This window comes from Lutra lutra, chromosome 3 (assembly GCF_902655055.1).
Source record: "Lutra lutra chromosome 3, mLutLut1.2, whole genome shotgun sequence".
Classification (NCBI taxonomy): domain Eukaryota; kingdom Metazoa; phylum Chordata; class Mammalia; order Carnivora; family Mustelidae; genus Lutra; species Lutra lutra.
This window is the reverse complement of record NC_062280.1, coordinates 148814380-148834821: the sequence shown is the minus strand read 5'-3', so window position 1 is coordinate 148834821 and position 20442 is coordinate 148814380. Positions and strand designations below refer to the sequence as shown.

General features: G+C 43.1%; 1 pseudogene; it reads right to left on the bottom strand.

The window, feature by feature from the left end:
• Nucleotides 1–17817: 17817 nt before the first annotated feature.
• On the bottom strand, nucleotides 17818–19688 carry LOC125095633 (protocadherin-8-like; annotated as a pseudogene).
• Between the last annotated feature and the right edge of the window lie 754 nt (nucleotides 19689–20442).

Here is a 20442-nt window from a genome sequence, read left to right as displayed (position 1 = left end):
AGTAAGTTTGAAGAAGAATAGAAGAGAACTAGGAATGTCAAGCTAAATTAGCAGCAACTATATAAAACAATAGGAGTATTATCTTATGACATATAGGGTATATGCAGAATTAAAATATGTAACAATAATACAAAAGATAACAAGGCAAACAGTTCTACATTCTTCCATTTTCCAGGAAGTGATAAAAAGTAGTAATTTATAATAGATTCTTATAAGTCCAGTGTATACATTGTAATCCCTAAAGCAAACACCAGAAGAACAGTAAAATAACATAACCAAAGGCAAATAAATAAAATGAGGAAAATGGAATAGCAATAAATTAAAAACTTGATTAGTTCAAAAGAAGGCATGAAAGAAGAAAGAGGAACAAAGGAAAGAAATAGTAAAATAATAGGAATAAGTACATGAAAATAGCAATTTCATCAGTATAAATGAATTAAGTCATCTAAGACTAAAATTTTCAGACTAAATTTAAAAACAAAACTGTGCTGCTTGTAACAGACATACTTGTAATGTATGGACACAAAAATATTAAAAATAAAAAAAGGAAAACAGTATGCCATACACATGCTAACCAAAAGAAATCTATGTGCTATACTAACGTCAGAAAAAGTAGAAGACGTTTTAAGAATCAGCATAACACTACTGCACTGTAATGATGGTGGAGCACCCGGATAGCTCAGTCAGTTAAGCCCCTGCCTTTGGCTCAGGTCCTAATCCCAGGGTCCTGGGATTGAATCCCACATCAGGCTGCCTGGTCAGCAGGGAGTCTGTTTCTCCCTCTGCTCCCTCTCCCTCCTCATGCTTGCACTCTCCCTCTCTCTTTTCTCTCCCTGAAATAAATTTTAAAAATCTTCTTAAAAAATGGTTATGACAGTAAATTTTGTGTTATGGGGTTTTTTTTTAACCCACAGTTAAAATTTGTAAAAATTTTTAAAAAGAGAAAGCAGTGTTCCTAGAGATAAATCAGGATTTTGTGATAAATGGGTCAATCCACAGGGAAAATAAAGTAATCCTAAATTTGCAAAGCATAGCCTCAAAACATATAACTCAGAAACTGAAAGAATTAATAGGAGAAATAGACAAAAGCACACTCATGATAAACACAACTGAATTTCCTAACTCTGCCTCTTACATTGTTGCCCCCCACGTGGCCTCTGGAATAAACCCAATGCCTAGTTCTGTAAAAGGAAGTGCGTGGGAGGACAGAGTAATTAATTTCAGGTATGCAGATCAATAGTGGCTTGGCTTGGTTTATAGATACTTTTTAGGGTATCTAGAAGAATGAACAGCTTGCATATCCATCAGATAACCAAAATTCTCTAAAAAGAGAGAAGTAAATCTTAAAATGAATCACATCCAGCTTGCCAAGAGCCTATTCCCATAGAAGGTTTCTTTTCTGTTGCTGAGTTTTGGGGGGTTTTTTATTTTGTTTTTGTTTTTTTTATCTGATCATTTGAAACATAACTGGCCATGAGCCAAGGAGAGACCTTTAGTCCCTGGGGGCATACTGCATTTAGTAATATTTATGTGAGAAACTGTAGTTAGCGGCTCACAGTTGATCATAACTGTGTTCAGTGATATATGTGTGAAGCACTTTGTTTAATGGTGTGTGGTACATTCGCTACTGTGTTTATTGATATATGTTGGAAACACTACCAGATCCAATGAGTGTAGCTATTGGCTTTATCAAAAAGGCAGAAAGTTGTAGTGAAAAACATCTGGGCTTTCCAACCAAATATACATGGATTAAAATCCCAATTGACCATTTTATAACTTGTATCCTGGGGTAAATCACTTACCTTCACTGAGTATGTTTCCTGTCTTAAATGGGGAATAATGTCTCCTTTCAGATATCTTCAAGGATTTGAGATAAGGAACATAAAGCATCAAGCCTGAGCCTGGCCCACACACTGACATTCACCTCCCAAAGTCATTTCTCCTTGTGCAAGATCTCAAAGTTTCTGGGTTAAGTTCATCCCATCCAAATTCAAGCACATCCAATCAACTCCTAACACAAACTCTGCAGGCCTCCAGAACAAGGTCTTCTCCCCAGAAGTGAACTTACGTCTAAGTTTTTGCAAAACAAGGAGAAACATGTGAACCACATTCATGTGGCAAAGAAAGGGCGTTGTGTGGTAAGGAAGAGATCCAGACAATCCACACAACTGAAATAAGTCCCAGAATATAAATGAATGTAAATTATATATACACTGAGCTAGCTGAAGACTGGGTCAATAAGATATAGATAGATATGGATGTATAGACAGATAAGTGATTGATAGATAGATAGTTATGGATACAGTATCATATTATAAAGCTGCTCAGATATATAAACACTATTTTAACATAAGTTATTGTGTGCTGAGAATTTTCAAAATATATTTTCATAGTTTCTTTGCTTCTAGAAGGTTTTTTACCTTTAGGGAACATTATAAAAATAAGTCAGATGGCATTGTTATAACCAGAGGGAGGAAGGCAAGGGAATGCTGAACACTTCAGGTGCTTTATTTTTTTTTTAAAGATTCTTTTTTATGTATTTATTTGACAGAGAGAGAGAGAGAGAGAGCGATCACAAGTAGGCAGAGAGGAAGGCAGGCAGAGGCGGGGGGGGGGGGAGCAGGCTCCCCGCCGAGCAGAGAGCCTGATGTGGGACTCGATCCCAGGACCCTGAGATTATGACCTGAGCTGAAGGCAGAGGCTTAACCCACTGAGCCACCCAGGCACCCCAGGTGCTTTATATTTTTTAAAAAGGCGTCTTTTATATTAGCAAGCTAGTTGCCCTGATGAATAACTAAACTCTACAACTGAAACTAATGATGAATACATCATTAGCCAATATGTTGGCTAATTGAATGAAAATAAAATAAAATTTTAAAAATTTAAAAAAAGAATGCGAATGGCCAGAAGAGGAGAACAGGTTGCAAAAGGCTTTAAAGTCACCTCCACGAATCACTGAATTACAAGCACAGCTCCTGACCAGGCCACTAACTATTTTCCAGTGTTTTATGTAAAACTCAAAATTGAATTTGCCAACAGACATGGAAAATTAAATTCCCCTGAGAAAGTTGCAAGAGCCTACATTTTGCTACAGGAGAAATAGAGCATTAATGGAAGTTGCACAATATCTGTCTTTTTTAATCAAAATCTCAACAGGGCCCTGAACAGTAGCATGCCTCAAAGGAAGCACCACTGAGAGTAGAAGAAAAGCTCCCCTTTATGCAAGACCTGCCAGGTCTAGTAGGAACATGCATGATGGATGAGGGACGCTCAGCCAGAGAACAGAGCACGTCTTTGAGTGGTTGAACATGAATTTAGATTGTTCATATGTTCCTGGTGACTCGAGCAAAGAAATTACCAAATGGGTTTTTAAGTACTTTGATTTCTAGACCCATAGACCCAATAAAATGAAGAACTAACAAGCTAAAGGAAGGGCAGTAAGGCAGGGAGTAACACGCACTGAACCCAGCCTGGCACAGAAGCTTCATCGCTAACTCTTCTGTGACTTGCCTAAGAAGTTTAACCTTGCTTTTCTTATGTGTAGACGAGAGATAATAGTGCTACCTGCTTTGCAGAACTGCAGCTCATGAAGAGCTGGACTGACATTAGTTTAATGATGCCCTCATGCCTGATGCCAGCATTTAATGAGGAAATGCTCTGGCCTTTATCAGTGCAGGAATCAAGGTGTTGTGTAACCTGGAGGGGGTCGCGGGCGGGGGAGGGGACTAGAAGGCTGTCCCCTAGGAGACCTCAGGGACTTGTGTCCATTGTCTTTGTCAGTCGATTATATTACAGGGGCCAGTCCTCAGCTAGGCAGACTCAGATCCCTGATTTTTTTAGCACCCTGAAAAAAGATCTTTTCCTGAATAGCAGGATCATTTCAACCAACTTCCTGGTAGTGATATATAAATCCAAAATCCCTCCCTTCAACAAATGGCGTTGGAAAAACTGGACAGCCACATACAAAAGAATGAAACCAGACCACTTTCTTTCACCATACACAGAACTAAAGTGAAAGTGGGTTAAAGACCTAAATAAAAATAAAAGTAAATAAATAAAAGTCCTGAAAGAGAGTAGAGGCATTAGGGTCTCTGACATCGTCCACAGCAACATTTTTCTAGGTATGTCTCCTGAGGCAAGGGAAATAAAAGCAAAAATATAGTATGGGGACTGCCTCAAAATAGAGTTTCTGTGAAGCTAAGGCAACAGTCAACAAATCTAAAAGGCAATGTACTGAATAGGAGAAAATATTTGCAAATGACATCCAATAAAGCATTAGAATCCAAAATATATAAATGACTGATACAACTCAACACCCAAAAAATGAATAATCCAACTAAAAAATGGGCAGAAGACATAAACAGACATTTCTCCAAAGAAGACATGGCCAACAGATGGCCAACAGACACATGCTAAGATGCTCAACATCACTCATCATCAGGGAAATGCAAATCAAATCCAAAATGAGATACCACCTCACACATATGAGAAGGACTAAAATCAAAAATACAAGATCAGCATGTGTTGGTGCAGATGTAGACAAAAAGGAACCCTTGTGCATGGCTGGTGGGAATGCAAACCGGTGCAGCCACTTGGAAAACAGCATAGAAGTTCCTCAAAAAATTAACAGTAGAACTACTATACAATCCAGTAATTCCACCCTGGGTATTTACATAAAGAATACGAAAACACTAATTCAAAAAGGCATATGCACCCCTATGTTTATTGTAGCATTATTTATAATAGTTAACTTATGGAAGCTGCCCAGCTATCCATCAATAGGTGAATGGCTAAAGAAAGTGTGACACACACACACACACACACACACACACACACACACTGGAATATTATTCAGCCATCAAAAGAATAAAATCTTGCCATTTGCAACAACATGAATAGAGCTAGAATGTATTATGCTAAGTGAAATAAGTCAAACAGAGAAAGACAAATATCATATGATCTCACTCATATAGAATTTAAGAAACAAATGAGCAAAGGAAAAAAGAAAGAGAGACAAACCAAGAAATATACTCTTAACTATAGAGAACAAACTGATGGTCACCAGAGGGTGGGGGGTGGGGGATGGGGGAACTAGAGGATGGGGATTGAAGAGCACACTTACCATAATTTTTTTAAAAACCCCAATTTAAGTAATTTACAATGAAAATTCTAAATTGCACAGAAACAGAATGCATGCTTCTATTCTATCCAATTCATTTTCTCCCTGAAAACAGACCTACATAGAAAACCAGTTCATAGGCAGAAGGAGGAAGGCTGCTTGTGGACAAGGACTCAGGTGAGTAGGTATCTGGCATATTTTAGGGGTCCAACTCTCTAACGGCCCTCAGGTGCATTCTGGCCTCAGGGTTATCGGAGAGGTAGGACAGCCTGAGATCAGGGCTTGGGCTTATAGTCTATGTGGATGTCCCTTCTCCATTTCAGGGAGTCAGACCATTGGCACTGGGGTAGGAAATGCAGACGGAAAGGTGGCAGGAGATAGAACTGAAAAGTAAGCATACAGTAGAGCATATGCTTTTTATTAAAAACATCTACCAAAATATTTATGAATGTGAATGCCTTCTGGTCCTTAAGTGGGAGATGTCCTATTGGTTTTTCTGGCTTCAGGCTGGGAAGAAAATACATTTCAGGTTGTGTCCTTTTTAGAAGGCTCTTTCCCATTATTTAGAAATGCCTATCAATCATCTCTCCAGCTACAGTCGCCTGAGCTAGAAGCTGATCAATTACCATTTTATCACTTCATACCACTTGTGGGATATTACAACAGCAGCATGGGCTGATGGTAACATACAGGGAGCAGAGCAGGTGGTCTACAGGCTCGATTAAGTGGTGGATTAACATTCACCAAAGCTGGTAGAAGTGGGAAACTAAGTTTTTGTGAGTTTTCCCAAGAATTCTTACACTAAAGAACCAGTGCATTTATTATTAACAGACTCCCACATTTCCATTTAAATATCCTCATGTAACTGTCAAGTTCACTGCTGGCTTAAAATATAGCCACAAGACAAAATGACCAAATGGTCCAACTTTACAAGAACTACTGTAAAAAATGTTTCTAAGAAGGGTCTTCTTTTTAAAATCAGATGCTCATACCACTGTCAAAAATACTATAACTATAATCCCTAGGGGACTTTAACTATTATTGTTCACCTATTTGAAAAGTTAGCTTAAAAAATCATGGCCAACCAAAAAAAGATGGAAAAAAAAATACTGATCAAGCCAAGCTAAAAGAAAAAAAGAGAAACATTCAGGAATATTTATAATAACAAACTACATCACTTTAAACAAGGCACTGGAAAATAAGAAATGTTTCTGATGGTAAGAAAAAATATATTTATTAAGTGATTTCTCTGTGCAAAGCATTGCTCTAAGCATTTTATATGTACTATCTCACTTAGTTATCTCCAAATCCCTATGAAGTAGGTACTAATATCCCCAGCATAGGAAACCAAAAACAAAGAGATTATGGTATTAAGATATTATTTTGGCTGTTATATCAGGCCATGTTTTAAATGAACAGTTAGATTTAAGTCCAATGCAAGATTACACATCCTGTATTATGCCAGGTCAGAAGGCATCACAACTTATTAAAATGTACATGAATCCTGCGCGACCAAGACAGCATGGTTTACTTTCAAAAACCAAAACACTGCGGAAGCCTGTTTTAGAACGGGCCAAGCCACTCCCCTAAAATGTGATGCTGCACTGTCAAGAGTTTGAGAAAGCTTGAGAGAATTCAGTTAAGCTGTAAAGGCAGTTTCCGCCCAACCTTCCAGCATCCTGTTACAAGAGGGCTCCTCTGTACCACATCCAACAATAAGGATCAATGGACATTAAATTAAGATAAGTAAGCGTCTGAGAGAGAGTGAGAGAACAGGCAGCTGGCTGAGGTCTCTCCTCCACTATGGCTAAGTATTTCATCTTCCTCACGTGAGTGAAATGACTATCCCACACCTAATTAAACTGCACAGCGATTGTGCAGTGCTACCTTTAACGAATGACAGACACAGGGCCTCACCGGTCATAAGCCACAGAAATCAATAGCTGACATTTACTCAATGAAAACAAATTGAGATTAGCTAGCTTCACTTTTTATTCAGCAAATTCGAGTCTGCAATCAATTCCCATGCATGTGCAGACTATGGAAATTGGTTTTAAATTGATTTGTTTCTTCCTTAGCTAATTATAGTATACAAGCAAATGAACAATCAATTGCCAACTCTACTCCTACTGTATGCGTTTCAATGAGCAAAACAAGTCTGTCAAAGATAGATATTATTATGGTCTTTTCAAAGAGAAGCTAAGCATTCCACGTACATGGTAATACATCAGCTATTTAATGATAATTTAAAAGACTGTCTTATTTGTTGAGCAAATATAAAACTTCCCCTGCTGTTATTAGTTAAGCTTATAGAAAGTTCTCAATTGATCAAGAGGCTGCTTAGAAAAATAGAGCTTTATCAGAGTATCTGGCACATAGAGAGTTCTCGGTCAAGGTTAGCTGTTAATGAGGTAGTAGGAGTTGTGCAGTGGGGACCAGTGGACTCAGAAAACCTAGGGTTCAAATCCCATATCCATCACCCTTTAACCCTGGTTAAAAGGCCTTCTTTCTGTTGAAATAAGTGTTTATGTCTACCAAAGAATGTATGAATTAATTCACCATTCACAAAAGCTAAAAACTTGGAGTAAGTGGCAAGTTCATAAATGCAATAAATTGTGGCAAGTTCATAAATGAAATAAATTATGGCAAGTTCATAAATGAAATACCATAGAGCCAACTACTGGTCCATGCAGCATGGCTGTGTGTAATGGAAGCTCATAGACATAATGTTGAGTTAGGCACCAATGAGGATATACGGTATGATTCTATTTATATGAAGTTCAGGGACAAGGAAAAGGAATAGATGGCAAAAGAGACTTGAGTAGTGGTTACTCTGAGAAGAGTTATTGCCTGGGCAGGTGCACAAAGGAGTCTTCTGGGGAGCTGGAAATGTTCTAGACTTTGATCCAAGTGGTGGTCCCATGAACATAGGCATATACAATTTCTCCAGCTTTCAACCTAAAATTCAGGTACTTTAATGTTATATTACAATTATTTCACTTACTCTAGGACCTCAGACAAATTATCCTCTCTAAACCTCCATTTCCTCATCTATGAAATGGGGATGATAATACAACAACTTCCTAGGATGGTTAGGAGGTATAAAGACATTAACTCACGGGGGCACCTGGGTGGCTCAGTGGGTTAAAGCCTCTGCCTTTGGCTCAGGTCATGATCTCAAGGTCCTGGGATCGAGCCCCGCATCGGGCTCTCTGCTCAGTGGAGAGCCTGCTTCCTCCTCTCTCTCTCTCTCTCTCTCTCTGCCGGCCTCTGCCTACATGTGATCTCTGTCTGTCAAATAAATAAATAAAATCTTAAAAAAAAAAAAAAGACATTAACTCACGTAAAGTGTTTACCAAGGAGCCTTGTTTGCAGTACATGTTTGATAAATGTTACCAGTTATTATTTCTCCCTGACAATGCAGTCATCAACAGGCAGGATTCCAGAGTTATAAATTGCTTGAGGAATCATAATTAAGGTAGAAGCGACCATTACAAAAACATGTGAACCTGGTTTTAAGAAAAACAAATACATCTAGGTTTAGAAACTTGAGGGAAAGTCCTAGATTCTTGGTTTCTATAAACAACATTTCCCACAGAATTCACTTACATAACAAATTACTCTAATGGAGTTGAAATATTATTCAACATAGCCCAAAAGACAGGTGTATAAACAATGCTTGGAAAAGCATTCTGACTCTGAAGACACCACAGGACCTGGAAACCAGTTTCCACAGCAGTGATTTTCTATTGGAGGACAGTGTGACCAAAGGAATTTAAAGTACTTATTAGCTTCTTGCCTGAACATCGCTAAAGAATGAATTACTGGTCTTAAAAACTGCCGTCATTATTTCTTGGGAGAGCTCAGGAGTAAGAGTGGGTTGGTTTTGTCATGAATATTGCTGCAAAATCTCTAAGGTTATAGGACTGAATATAAGGGCATTAAATTTGAGGTGCTAGCTAGAATAGCAAAAGAGTCTTCAGAAATAACCCAGGCATGCAGAAAAGCTTGTACTGTTGGGAATTTTTGTCTTGAGACATCTTTCAAATATTATACAATACGTAATACAATGTGTCAATCCATTTTGAAATATCTACATGAACCAATAAAAGACTAACTGTCTTTGACCAGGGAAAGGTAGAGTGCAGAGAAAAGAGAACACACAGTCTGCTGTATATATGCTGAGCAAGGAGGGCGGGTCATGGACTGCCCTCAACAGCCCCAGCCCATGGAGGTGGTCCTCTGGCCTGCCCCTTCTTCCAGATCAGTGCCGCTCCCTAGAATGGTGATGATGGAATGTTTTATAGCTGCTCTGTCCAATACTGTAGCCACTAGCCATGCGTGACTACTGAGCAGCTGAGATGTTGGCTAATGTGATCAAGGAACTGAATTTTTCATTGTATTTAATATGAATTCATTTAAATGTAAACAGCCACATGTGGCTAGTGGCTCTTGTGTTGGGAAGACAGTTCTTGTTCATTGGGCCTTGATAAGATGAGACGCTTCTAGTTGGGGACACATTAGTGTTCTGCACTTGCAGACTCAATTCTTCCCACAGTCTGAGCCAATCTCAGAGAAAAGAAGATACAGTCCAGTTGCTTTCATCCGATCACCCAGCTTGTCTGCCCCTAGAATCTGGTCAGCCACAGATGAGGTCCAGCTGCACACAGAGCCTGTGCGTCACTGCAGTTTGGGTCCAATCCCTCCTTTGTCCCTGATCTTCTACCCCAGTTTCCACCTAGCCTCTTATTCAGGGCTGGAGTGGAGTTCTGCTGGGAATGCTAGTCCAGGGAGCTGAGGCCTTAAGCTCTTCCCACTCTAGCTCTTCCCACTGCTGCTCCCTGCCCCTCCACCCCTGAATGAGTTACTGTTATGAATGGGTTGAGGGGCACAGGGGTGGCTCAGCCTGTTAAGCCTCTGCCTTCAGCCCAGGTCATGATCCCAGGGTCCTGACCCCTCCCTCCTACGCATGCGCTCACTCTCTCTCTCTCTCTATCTCTCAAATAAACAAATAAATAAATCAATCCTGAGATTACACCCTGAGCCAAAAATCAAGAGTTGGATGCTTAACTGACTGAGCTGCCCAGGAGCCCCCAGTTGGGGCCCTGATTCTTAATGCTGCCTGCAGTTACTCAAAGTTAAATTGCGTTCCCAGTAGAATTACAAACAGCCAAACATCAATGTACAGCTAGATCGAATATTTCATTTAAATTCACAGAGGATCCTAGAATGTAAAATAGAGGTTCATTTATTATTCTTGTGGCAATAAAGGCTACCTCTAAGACTTTTTTGGTAAAATGTCCTGGATTATGTAAAATCATCACGCATTCTGACATTGACTGTTGACCTCATTTAGGGAAATGTCCATCAAAACTAGGAGGCTCCTGTATGCAGCTTGGCTTATAAATACTTCAAAGAAACATAAGTGTGTATATTCCCCCAAATATAACTGTCCATATGAGCTGCAGCATTTCAGAATGAAGTGGCTATTTCTGAAGTATGTGAAGGTGATCCACTGAAGGATGACTTAATTCATCATTCTGTCTGAGAAGCGGGGGAGGTGCTGCCCTGCAGTTTTGAACTCTGTCATATACACTTGGCAGACTTTCACTTTGGGACTCACAGACTTGAAAATAACATCCTTTGAGTTCTGAGTGTACTAGTCGGAAATTCATATTTCTCAGCTGGGAAATGTGAGGGTAAAGGATACTTGAAGAAAGTGCAATCCTGTGCCTATTTTCATGATGTGACGAAAGAGTCTAGCTATTTGTGATGCCTCGATTAATCTTTCAGGATTCTTAAGTGTTCTTCATTCTGAATGATCTGAAGCAACTTGGAAATAAAATGGAAGAGTGTAAAATATTTAAAAAGTTGGGATGCTCTGTGGCAATATACTTAAAAATGCCAACAACTTTCAGTTGTTCAGGGACCAGTTTTTTAGCTGTTTATTTTTTTGTTTTGTTTTTCTTCCTTTGGATTTTCTGCCAATGACTTGTACCTCCACCTGCTGGTACACTGATGAAATGGTAATAAAATTCAAGCAACTAAATTAAATAATTTACTGGAATCTTTGATACAGATTTGGTGAGAGGAAAGGTAACAATTACAACCTAAAATGAGATTTCTCAACAGATGTTGGTAAGAATGCAGAGAAATGGGAACCCTCTTGCACCATTGGTGGGAATGGAAACTAGTGCAGTCACTCTGGAGAACAGTATGGAGGTTCCTCAAAAAGTTAAAAATAGAACTACCCTACAATCCAGCAATTGAACTACTGGGTATTTGCCCAAAGGATACAAACATACTGATTCAAGGGGATACATGCACCCTGATGTTTATAGCAGCATTATCAACAATAGCCAAATTACGGAAACAGCCCAAGTGTCCAACGACTGATTAATGGATAAAGAAGATGTGGCATATGTATACAATGGGATATTACTCAGCCAATGTAAAAGAATAAGATCTTGCCATTTGCATGATATAGATGGAGCTAGAGAGTATTATGCTAAACAAAATAAGTTACTCAGAGAAAGAGAAATGCCATATGATTTTACTCATATGTAGAATTTAAGAAGCAAAACAGATAAACACATGGTTGGAAAGAGAGAGAGGCAAACCATAAAGCAGATTCCTAACAATAGAGAACACGTTGAGGGTTGCTGGAGGGGAGGTGGGCAGGGGGATGGGTTAAACAGGTGATGGGCATTAAGGAAGGCAGTTGTGATGAGCCCTGGGTATTGTATGTTAATTGATGGATCACTAAGTCCTACATGTGAAACTAATATTACACTGTATGTTAACGAACTGGAATTTAAATAAAACCTTGGAAGGAAAAGTAAATAAATGAATAAAATGAAGGTTTAAAGAATATCAGTGTGTTTATTAATCCATTTATTCTCTGTGTTAACTATTAAAAGTGAGATAAGAAATACTAAAATAACTTCACTATACTTCTTAACTCCAGCTATCAACATCTAATTCAATTATCTTGCCATCACCCGTGTGTCATCCTTTCAATAATCCCACTAAAAGTTTTACAAGAAAATGTAGCAGAGAGCTGGAGCATAAACTAAACCATAAATCAGAACATCTCATTTAAAGTCAAAGACAGAAACATCCTCAGGAATGTAAATCGCTCCTAAACTTTAGAAGACCCATAAAATAAGTGTTTAAAACCCCACTGAAAATGCACTACAACAGAACATTAAACGCATGAACTCTGGAGCCAGACTTCTGGAACTGAAAACCCAGCTCTGCCCCTGTAGCTGGGTAGTCTTTTTTTTTTTGACAGAGAGAGATCACAAGCAGGCAGAGAGGCAGGCAGAGAGACAGGAGGAAGCAGGCTCCCTGCTGAGCAGAGAGCCCGATGCGGGACTCGATCCCAAGACTCCAAGATCATGACCTGAGCCGAAGGCAGCGGCTTAACCCACTGAGCCACCCAGGCGCCCATAGCTGGGTAGTCTTGAGCAAAACCCTCTTAACAACTCTTGCTTCAGTTTCCCCTTCTGTGAAGCATAGTTAAAGGATAGTACCTACTTCAGAGCATTATTGGGAGGATCAAGCTGAGTTAATATTTGTGGAGCTGTCCTCTCTGCCTGGCATGCTTTTTCTCAAGATATCCATATTGTCTGCTTCTGCCTTCATTTATTCCTTTGTTCAAATGTCTACCCTCTCAAAGATATCTTCCATACCCATACCTCAAGCTGTTCCCCCCAGCTGTTACTCTCTACCCTGCTTCATTTTCCTTCATATCATTTATCACTGCCTGACATTACTTTATACATTTATCATTTGTTCCCTGTTCCCTGTTCAATCACCAAACATCAAATATGTACTAAAAAAATGAATGACTGAATAAATGAATGAATGAAAGGTGTAGTCCAGCCAGCTTATACATCACAACTGTATGACTACTTCTTAGGATCATATTGCGTTTTAGATTAGGATAAATTTGTCCTGGTGTTTTTCAGAAGTTCACTGTGCTGTGTTACTTTCTATAAGATTTTAGTGTCATCTCAAAACTTGAAGATTTTGCAGTAAATTTATCTTTTCGGATCATTTAATGTTAAATTATCCTTTTCCCAAAAAAGGGACTCTTACTGTTTATTCTCTGTTTAGAGAATGACCAGCTTATTCTTGTCTTAATTCAGTTTCTAAATTATCAAGAGGAAGAGTAATGAGAAGTCATCTGGGAGAAGCAACAAGGGGCCAGATAATATAGGACTTTGTGGGCATTGTGTGGCTTATTTACAAACATGGCCTCAAAAGTCTCTAATAATTTTTCAGTGGAGGGGAGGTGTCTTCCATCCCCTCCCTTTGAATGTAGGTAGGCTTAAATAAGACTGTTCAGACCAGGGGCACCTGGGTGGCTCAGTGGGTTAAGCCTCTGCCTTTGGCTCACGTTATGATCTCGGGGTCCTGGGATCGAGCCCTGCATTGGGCTCTCTACTCAGCGGGGAGCCTGCTTCCCCCTCTTTCTCTGCCTGCCACTCTGCCTACTTGTGATCTCTCTCTCTCTGTCAAATAAATAAGTAAAATATTTTTTAAAAAGACTGCTCAGACCAGCAGAACATGAATGACTATATCATTCCTGAGACTGGATCATAAAAGATGATGTGTCTTCTGTCTTATTTAGTGGAACACTGATGCCTGCAACCTTGAGCCCCCACATGACTTTCCTAAGTCTGCCATATCTACAAAGGGCACACATAACCTCCACTTCCCACCCCCTAGTGAGCAATCCTAGACTTCAAATAATCCTAATTCACAAACGAGACATGTGTCTAAGCCTTCCAGATGATTCCAGCCCCCAACCATTATGTCTCCTCAGCTAAGGCCTCAAAGAATTTGGAGCAGAAACAAGGCATTCCCTACTATGTCATGTCCAAAATGACCCACAGGATCCATAGCATAATAAAACAGTTGTTTTAAACTGCTACATTTTGAGTCACATTTTGTTACACAGAGCAGTAGTAACTGGGACACCATGACGAGGATTTTTGGATTTCATTTTAAGTGAGAACTCTTTAGAGAGTTGAATTATGTGACCTGATCTGGAAAACAGACTGCAAGAGGGCAAGTATGGAAGCAGAGTCTAGTCTGGAGTTAGGTAGGCAAGAGTTAACAGTGCCTGGGAGAGGACAGCAGCAAAGATGATAGTGAGAAGAGCACTGATTGGGAATATATTTTCAAAGTAAATCCAATCAGACTTGTTAATGGATCAGGAACTGAGTGTGGGAAGACACAAACCAAGAATGGCCCAGGGATCTGGCCATGGCAGCAACTACCTGAATCAAATTGTCATTACTGAGATACAAACATTATAGAAAGAACAGGTTTGTAGAATAGAAATCAAGAGTTCAGTTTTGAACACATAGCAGCATGTCTATTAGATACCCAAATGGAGATGTTGAGTAGGCAACTGGAAATATTAGTTTGGAACTCAGGAGACAGGCCAGTTCTGCAGTGCTGTATCCAACTCTAAGAGTCTAATTTTAGGAAAGATATTTACAAACTAGAGAATATTCAGAAAGGGACCAGGATGCAGATGCTTCTAGAAGTCATCTTATTTAAAAAAAAAAAAAAAAAGTTGAAGGAACTAAACACACATTGGACAAAAATATCCATAATGTGAAAAGGTATCTGAATCACTAGAACATAGCATTAGCACTCATCTTGGAGAGTAAGGTATCTTCTTTGAGGGACCAAAGGTCTAGTGCCCACTTTCATGAAAATGAACACAAAGTCCATAACTGATTGTCCCTATAGAACTAGATACCGTTACCGAGGTTTGACCTAAAACAAAACCCCCAAATGTGACAGGAGGCTAAGTTGAGTAGCATGATGTTGTGTGAGTACAAGATTCTCGACACAAAGCACAGCAGAACGAAACCACACATTCATGTGCTCCCAGCATACTGCATCTTAGTCTATAAAAAACTTACCTGTTTAGATGCTATCCACTTCCAAAATCCCCAAGTATGGGAAGTTCACCTTAGTGCTTGTGGTACAAAATTATTTTAGTATTATTAACCACCATATTTTGATTTTTTAGTGTTTTAATCTTTTTGCATTAATAGAGGCAGCTTCATAGGTGATTAAGAGGAGGAAATCTACAGCTGGAATTACCGGGCTAAGATCTTAACTCCAATACCTCGGTAAATTATTTAAACTCTGTGCCTCGGTCTCCTGCCTCCTTGGATTTCTTATGGGGAATAAATAAGTCAGTAAGTGTAAAGTATTTAAAATACATAGAACCAGCTAAATAAGAAGTAGTCCCAAAAATCTATTAGCTCTGTTCAGCACCACTCAGCATACTCCCCTCTGTGAATGCCCATTTGGGATCACTTGTTTAGTTTTTTTAAAATTCATTTAGGCATATAGAATTATGATGACTTTGTGAGGAAGAGCTTCAAAGTGGCAGCTCTGAACTTACCCTCTGGCTTTGCAATCACTGCTAAGATGCTTTCTTGAAGCTCCCTCTCCACTGATGTCAGAAATTCTGTCACTCAACTCATTGTCTCCTCTTCTGTTAACTTTCACATGAAATTCATCTGGATTTGAATGTGTCCTGGAAGTAAAAAGGACAGACTCACTCTGTTATCCATAAAAATGTACAAAACATCAAACACACTGCTCAGAGAGAATGATACATACTCTGAATTACCTTAAACTTGTAGAGTTATCCTCTCTATACACAGGGATGGGGGATGGAGAGGACCTGAGCCTGAATCCTATTTAAAAAGAAGGGTGAAAGGTCTATAAAGAACCCCTCAAACTCAACACACACAAAACAGATAATCATGTCAAAAAATGGGCAGAAGACATGAACAGACACTTCTCCAAAGAAGACATACAAATGGCTAACAGACACATGAAAAATGTTCATCATCATTAGCCATCAGGGAGATTCAAATCAAAACCACATTGAGATACCAGCTTACACCAGTTAGAATGGCCAAAATTAACAAGACAGTAAACAACAAGTGTTGGAGAAGATGTGGAGAAAGGGGAATCCTCTTACACTGCTGGTGGGAATGCAAGTTGGTGCAGCCACTTTGGAAAACTGTGGAGATTCCTTAAGAAATTAAAAATAGAGCTACCTTATGACCCTGCAATTGCACTATTGGCTATTTACCCCAGAGATACAGATGTAGTGAAAAGAAGGGCCATCTGTACCCCAGCGTTCATAGCAGCAATGGCCACAGTGGAAAGAACCAAGATGCCCTTCAACAGATGAATGGATAAAGAAGATATGGTCCATATATTCAATGGAGTATTATGCCTCCATCAGAAAGGATGAATACCCAACTTTCGTATCAACATGGACAGGAATAGAGGAGATTATCCTGACTGAAATAAGTCAAGCAGACAGCGTCAATTATCATATGGTTTCACTTACTTGTGGAGCATAAAGAATATCACCGAGGACATTGGGAGAAGGGAAGGAAAAGTGAGTTGGGGGAAATTGGAGGCGGAGACAAACCATGAGAGACTGTGGACTCTGAGAAAGAAACAGGGTTTGGGAAGGGAGGGGAGTGGGGGGTTGGGTGAGCCTGGTAGTGGGTGTTAAGGAGGGCACGTATTGCATGGAGCACGGGGAGTGGTGCATAAACAATGAATCTTGGAAAACTGAAAAAATAAAATTAAATTAAAAAAATGTGTGACAGTAGCTGTTAGTATTTGACACTCAGATATCAAAACTGACAGAGCAGGCACAACATCCCTCCTGGGGAGTGCTTCAGGAAGACAGCATTTAAACCCTGAGGGACCAAGATGTTCTAACTGGACCCACAAGTAAGTTACCAGGGGTGAGACCAGCAAAGACAGACCCCAGCCTCCATGAACAAATGACCATCATACCTCCTTCTGCCTTCATCTGTGAAGAAATTTTCTTCTCAAACAAAAAATTAAAAAGTCCTGAAAAACGAGTCCTTTGAAGTCCCAACCTGAGCAGCTGCTAAGTTTTCATAGCACTCTAGGCATGAAAATCTACTAAATGTTAACAATGACACGAAACCTGCTTGGGTGGTCTACGTGGGCCCACAGGATCGCTCCTCTCCCTAAGCAAGGAGCACAACAAGAACACCCTGCTCTCCCAGATTGGGAAATCTCCGCAGCCTCACCCTCCTGGGCCTCTGCATAAATGGAAAGGGTCTGTGTCTTCGGGAAGAACCTCAGCTGGAGGTCCTAGGAGGCAGCCCCCACCGCTCTGGGACTTGGGCCGGCCTGGCCACTCATCGCGTGGGACCTGCTCCCGCTAGGCTCACAAAGCTTCTTCCTTCGAGTCCTAGCCTCGCCTTAGCTGGAACAAGTCACGGTGGCAATGGCCACCAGCATAAGGTCACAGCCACTGGCCCAAAAACCCATCAACACGACGGGGAAGCCAGGCAGCCGCCCTGCTTCCTGCACTATACGCCACCAGGAGGGTCCCTCTGTTCACTCCTTTGGCCAGACCGAGGTGGCGGCGGCGGCGGCGGCGGCGGCACCAGCACCACTCTTCCGCCAGGTGGCGCCGAGTCCGTCGGCGCTAGGAGCAAAGTGGTGGTGCAGAACAGGGCCGCTGGGCCTTAGTCCAGCACCACGAGGACCGCCGGTGAGCTATGGGGACAACCGGCACTGAAGAGACAGCTCACCCGTCGCCGGGCGCAGTTCTAGCACCCTGAGGCCGCAGTCGCTGCGGAGAAGTGTGCAGGTTAGCTCGGCGTTGGGGCCTTCGTCTTTAGTCGGATCACCAGGTAGCCCAGGGGCGCGCCCTGGGACAGAGGCGGCTGGGCAGCGCCACTGAAGAGTCGTAGTGTGACCAGTCCAGGTACGTGGTCGTTCTGGTCCTGCACATGCAGCCACACCACGGCCCGGCCCCGGGGCGGCTGAGAGCCGCCGTCGAGTACTTCCAGCCCCAGAGGCAGCTCAGCCAGTACACCGCGGTCAAAGCACCATCATGCGCGGAGCTCCCCAGTTGCTGGCGAGGGGGGGGGGGGGTCCACCGAGACATAGGGCGCGATCCACTTCTGCCTCCAGCAACCGGTAGGTGACCTGCCCGTTGCGGCCCAGGTCGGGGTCCCGGGCGGCCATCGTGGCCAAGTAAGCGCCAGGAGGGTTGTTCTCCCGCACCGACACCTCGTAGACCCGCCGTGTGAAGAGTGGTGCGTTGTCGTTCTCGTCACTCAGCGAACAGTGTAGGGCCTCACGGTGCGTAGCGGGGGCGCGCCGCGGTCCTCGGCCACGAGCGTCAGGTTGTACTCGGCAATGCGCTCGCGGTCAAGCGACGCCACAGTCACCACCAGGTAGCTGCCCGCGTAGGCCGGCTGCGGCCGGAAGTGCTCGTGCCGGTAAAGGGCGCACGGCCCCTGCCCATTGGCACCCGAGTCTCTGTCCGAGGTGCTGACCAGCGCCACCAGGCTCTCGCGCGCCGCCCCCTCTGGCACCAGAGAGACGGCGCCGGCCTTGGGCGTACCGTACGGGCCGGGTCGGCGAGGTCGGGTCCGCACCCCCGCCGAGAGCGGCGGCGACGGCGGCGAAGGGAGAGGCGTCAGGTGCGCCCGGGGCGGCCAGCGCGGTGATGGTGATGTCCGGAGCGTTGTCATTGACGTCGCGGATGCGCATGATGACCTTGCAGGTGGAGGCCTGGGGCCGGGACCACGGTCCTGGGCCCGCACGTCCAGCTCATAGGTGTCCTGGCGCTCGTAGTCCACCGGTCTTGCCAGGGTGAGGCGGCCAGAGCGCGGCTCCAGACGGAAGAGGCGGCGCGCCTTGGGAGGGGTGTGGGCACCAAAGGCGAACACCATGTCGCCGTTGGGACCCTCGTCGGGGTCCGTTGCGTCCAGGTGGGGGGTCGGCTGCGTCCGTGAGAGACCTCGTCGGGGTAGGCTGCGTCCAGGTCGAGCAGCAGAGAGCCCAGAGGAGTGTCCTCTGCCAGCTCCACTTCGGCCACTGCGCCCTGCAGGAAGGCCCGGCTGTGGTCGTTGGCGTCCAGCACTCGCACACTGAGGGCGGCCGTGGCGCAGCGCGGCAGGCGGCCGCCTGTCCTGGGCCACCAGCTCCAGACTGTAGGCGGCCTGGCCCTCGCGGTCCAGCTCCTGGAGCAGCACCAGGTCAGCGCACTGGGCACTGTCCACACGCGTCTGCAGTTCTACGCGGAAACGGCTGTGAGACTCCGCCAGGTGCACACTCTGCAGCGGGTTGGCCCCCACGTCCTAGTCCACAGGAACCTCCAAGGGATGCGCATGCCCACGGCTGCGCCCTCGCACACCTCCATGGGGATCTGGGCCCCGGGGTAAGCGTGATCATTGATGTTCCTCACCTCCACTTCCACGTGCACCAGCCGGAACTGCTCCTGTGAGAAGCTGATCAGGTCAAAGGCCAGCATGCACTCTGTTGCTTGGCCACATTGCGGCGCGTGGTCCGGGTCCGCATCCCCGAGGGTCAGCTCCCCATCCCCCTTGCACACTGCAAAGAGTGAGTTGTTGAACTTCATCAGGCGGAATTGGTGTGGTATCTCGATCTGGTAATTACACAGGACACCGTCAGACAACACCAATATCGGAGCCATAAGCTTCCTCCTCATAGGTGTGGAAATTGACGGTTTTGGTGCAAGACCAGGGCACCAGCTGCAGCCACAGAACTTGCAAGAATTCCAGTCTGGCCCAGCATAATGTGCCAGAGGGAAATCTGAGCCTCCAGCAAGACATCTTTGTTCCTCAAAGAGAAAAAAGCCAATCAGAGGCTCTGTGCTGCCCAAGACTTCGAGACTCTCATGCCCTCCTGAGTAGGCAGACAGGAGACACTTGCCCTCCTAAATACATCTGATCTCTAAACCCTCTGTGCTCTGTAATCGCTTTTCTGAGCTCCAGGCCTAAGCTTGCTTCTTCTGAACCCTATTGGAGAGGTTACATAGAGAAGAATGTGCAAATAAGCATCCATCCGGGCCAATCCGCAGAGTCTCCGGGTCTGGGGCCATGTTGTTCTCCTAAAAGAGTTCACAAAAGAGGTCCCCATTTTGCCTGGGGAGCTAACAGGGGCCAAAGGAGTTCAGGAAGTCATTAAGATCCCTATAGAAGTTTCCACTGTAAGAATGCATCCCACTTGCTTTTCCACTGTGCTTGATTTACACTTTGATGGTAGGAGCGGGGAATCTGCAGCTTCTGTGTCCCTTCTTAAACACATTTACATATTCCTCAGACAGAGATACATTACTCTTCTCTACCATTTTTAAACCAACTTTTATATGCATATTTTGCTACCCACAGTTATCCATCTATGTTGGGGTATCATTTCCTGAATTGAAAGATTCTGGGGGAACAGCTTCTCCAGAGTCAGTC